Raw genomic sequence first — 4,420 nt, forward strand, 5'->3', positions numbered from 1 at the left:
GTAGCACAATGGGTTTCTTATTCATATAGATATTTGAGACTATAATAATGACAGTATAAAAGATAGCGATTGTGTGAGGGAAATATCAAAGGTACAGTGAGTCTATGATGGAAAGGGGAAGGGGTGGAATTCATCATATTTTAGACAGATAGACTTAAATATATCTAAATTTAGATGTACAGATGCTACTTCAGCTAGTTCATATGCTGAAATCATTATGGCTATTACCAATGCTTGTTTGTGTAAGGCTGCTGACATTTTATTAAAGTCTTGTGATATCTTACTTTTATACTTAAAGTATTTCACAACTGCTGATGCTTAAACTTATCATTTTCTACAACAGTATCCAAACAGTATCCTAATTTATAATAGTGTCACCATTATATCTTATTTGTAGCAAGCTTCCTGTATTAGCTTGAGGAAAATCTGTACTCTTTCATGTAAAGAATTGACTTTCTTGTTTAAGCGATGATGTTTAAATGAAAGGAATTTCAGATAACAACTCTAATTTCATCACCATATTTGAGCCGCGCCATGGGAAAACCAACATAGTGGGTTTGCGACCAGCATGGATCCAGACCAGCCTACGCATCCGCGCAGTCTTGTCAGGGTCCATGCTGTTCGCTTTTAAAGCCTACTGCAATTAGAGAAACCGTTAGCGAACAGCATGGATCCTGACAAGACTGCGCGGATGCGTAGGCTGGTCTGGATCCATGCTGGTCGCAAACCCACTATGTTGGTTTTCCCATGGCACGGCTCATTTGTATTTTCTTACATTTTTATAGGTAGCAGTTATTGCAGAAGGGGCTTCACTCTGTCAATTATGATTTATAAATACAATGTCTTTAAACAATTGATAAATTAAAAATTTATAAAAACATTACAAATACAAGCCTTTACCATTTAGAAATATAAATTTCCAAGTTTTAGAAAGAAAAACAGTTTTATTTGAAGGCTAGGTTGAATATAAATGGAATACTTATTGAAATATAGCAGCCATTTTTAAAATCAAAATGGCTGCCATACTGATGGCCGAAAAACATGTTACCAATGAAATTCTTAAGAGGTATCACATAAGCTTTCATAAATACATAACTTTTCTAAATATAGGAAACATTCCACAGGATTACAATTCGCCACAGACTATTACACGACACTGATAGCGTATTGATTGTCAAACCACCCTAGTATACTGAGAAGTAAACGACTTGATTTAGCTGAAGCCAGTGCCATTCAATATCCGGGACTGATTTATTTGTGGAGACTGCAGCCTTATTATTTTTGAATAAAATATTGTACATCTTAAGTTCAATTTGAAAAATTAGATTTCAGTCCAGGTTTAGAGTAACAGATAGAACTTAAAAGGCTGTTTTCAAGCCTTTGTGAGTAAAACAAATAAGTAGATCAGGCGTAGTTTAGACTTTGTTAAAGATTTAGTACAAAGCTTGTATAACCAACAGTGACCTTTTTGCTGTGAATGTCGTCTCCAGACTTTTTAAAGGCCACTACCAGACCTTGCCTTTGGTAAAGTCGTTACCAGACTTCGGTAAGATATTATAGTTTTGTATCTAAAAATTGTTTTGTTGGCGCGTTGAGCTTGGTGGACCTTGTTCTTGGTGCATTTCATAGAGCCGTGCCCTGCCGCTTATTAAATATCTAGGCAACCATCCTGTTGAATATTGTAGCAGTCTCCAGGCATGTATTGTGACCGATACCAGGTCTGTGTATAGCGTTAAAGCCGTTTCTAGGCTTAGGTAGCAAATATATATATAATTGAATACTAGTATTACGCACTAGGGTGGTTATTCTGTCTGGATGTAGCCTTCGGTTAGGAGCTAAATACTTTCGGGAGGACTTGGCCGATCGACATGAGAAAGCTTCTTCTAATGGATTAGGTCAAAGACTAGGAACTCCGTACTAACAGTTTATGAAGTTTAATTTGTGTATTTTCTTATAAGTTACACGAATAATTCAAAGACAAAGTATCAACGAATAAAATGTTACACGAGTCACATTAAATTTCAAAGGAACTCGGCAATTTACAAGATACCATGCAGTGTTTATACTGTCACACAGTATAAATGTAGAAGACAGTGTTTGCTTTCCATAACTTAATTAAATGCACTATTAACTTGAGCATTAAACTCTATTCATCACTTAATATATCTCAAAAGGCCTAAATAATTCACCATTCAGCAATGAGGACTTGTAAAACATCAGTACAAATATTCATCATTAAGACTGTATAGGCTTTCCAATACTTCTAAAAATGAGTGCATGAGTGTACTTAATAATGTTCATTTCAATAAGGCTGCTTTTGCATTAAATCCACTTGAAAAGTTAATACAAAAATAAATGTTCCTTCAAATCTTCTAAATGAATATCAAAATTACTTCAGCTTTATGTTAAAATGTGCTTACACCAATATAATTCATGCTGAGACTATTGTATTTGAATCTCAGATAAAGATTGGTAAAATTCTCAGGACTAGCAAAAAGTGCCCTTAAGCTTATTGTTCAGAACTGGAATGACCCAGATGGTCACAAATCTGGCCCTTTTATAGTAGGCAGGAGAATTGACCAAGAAAAACTTGATTAGATTAAGGTTTCGATGGAGGCCTTGAGAAACAAAAATCAAACAACACCAAATCATAGAAAGAAAGAGTTGTTTGACATGAAAATTGAACAGCATGTAAAACATGTATATTACTTTACGAAACAAGTGTCAGTATACTGATATAAACATTGAATTCCGGAAAAGGGCTGCCTAAAGGGGCTCCACTTCCGGACAGTTAAACGCCTTTAAAAACTCACCATTTTCAAAGAACAGTTACACATGTTCGTTTTGATGCATTTGCAATAGCGTGCGAGTGGTGAAATTTCGCATAACAAGGTGGAACACAGTTTTCAGCAATTGTTTATCTTTATTTCTTTACAAATTGCATTCATTTTCAAAGGGAAACAACTGTTCCCGATTATTTTAAGTACAAATGGCATTCATTTTCAAAGGGAAACAACTTTTTCCGATTATTTTAAGTAATCTGAGAAAAAGTTGTCTCCCTTTGAAAATGAATGCCATTTGTAAAGAAAAAAGATAAACAATTGCTGAAAACTATGTTCCACCTTGTTACGTGAAATTTCACCACTCGCACGCTATTGCAAATGCATCAAAACAAACATGTGTAACAGTTCTTTGAAAATGGTGAGTTTTTAAAGGCGTTTAACTGTCCGGAAGTGGAGCCCCTTTAGGCAGCCCTTTTCCGGAATTCAATGTTTATATCAGTATACTGACACTTGTTTCGTAAAGTAATATACATGTTTTACATGCTGTTCAATTTTCATGTCAAACAACTCTTTCTTTCTATGATTTGGTGTTGTTTGATTTTTGTTTCTCAAGGCCTCCATCGAAACCTTAAAACGAACATAGGACTGTATAATATGTGTTTGATCGGTCATTTTATCTAGATCAACACATATGTGTACAATTCTGTGTTACGTTACTTGCAGCTAAAGATGAAAAACAAGGAAAACATGACTAGAATTAGCACCTGAGATGAACAAAGTATGTGGTAAGTTCTCATTATCTGGGGCATTACACTAGTACTGTACCATTCCTGACTGTACCATTCCTGACCTTGGTGTGAAGCAGCTGTTTCCAGGCTGTGAAAAACCAGTTTCTTAGAGCCAGTTAAATTGCTGACTGTTACCAAGTTAGCTTTAATGAACATTGTTAAAATTGATTCATACAAAACATTTTGTATACTAGTTTTTGTGTGTTTGTTTGTTTTGGGTTTAACGCCGTTTTTCAACAGTATTTCAGTCATGTAACGGCGGGCAGTTAACCTAACCAGTGTTCCTGGATTCTGTACCAGTACAAACCTGTTCTCCGCAAGTAACTGCCAACTTCCCCACATGAATCAGAGGTGGAGGACTAATGATTTCAGACACAATGTCGTTTATCAAATAGTCACGGAGAACATACGCCCCGCCCGAGGATCGAACTCGCGACCCCGCGATCCGTAGACCAACGCTCTTACCTACTGAGCTAAGCGGGCGGGCCTGTATACTAGTATATTATTGATATAATAAAGTACCAAAACCTTAAATATTTTAATGCTATAGATATTCTATATTTACTGTACTAGTAAAAGTAAGAGTAAACATATTTTTGTGTTGTTAAATAAAATAGAGAAAAGAGGAAACTTCACAAGTCGCTCAACACGACAAAAACGAAAATGTTGCAGGCTCGGTTTGATTGAGCCTGTTCATGGACGGTAGTGGAAATGCATGCTACCGTCCACGCCCTCTAGCCCCGGGTTGAGCAGAACTCAACATTTACACATGCTAAAAGTACAAAAAGCAGTTTAGAGACATCCGCAGATGTATTCAAACGGCGGTAAACATGGAACCTTCAATGATAC

This window comes from Mercenaria mercenaria, chromosome 1 (assembly GCF_021730395.1).
Source record: "Mercenaria mercenaria strain notata chromosome 1, MADL_Memer_1, whole genome shotgun sequence".
Classification (NCBI taxonomy): domain Eukaryota; kingdom Metazoa; phylum Mollusca; class Bivalvia; order Venerida; family Veneridae; genus Mercenaria; species Mercenaria mercenaria.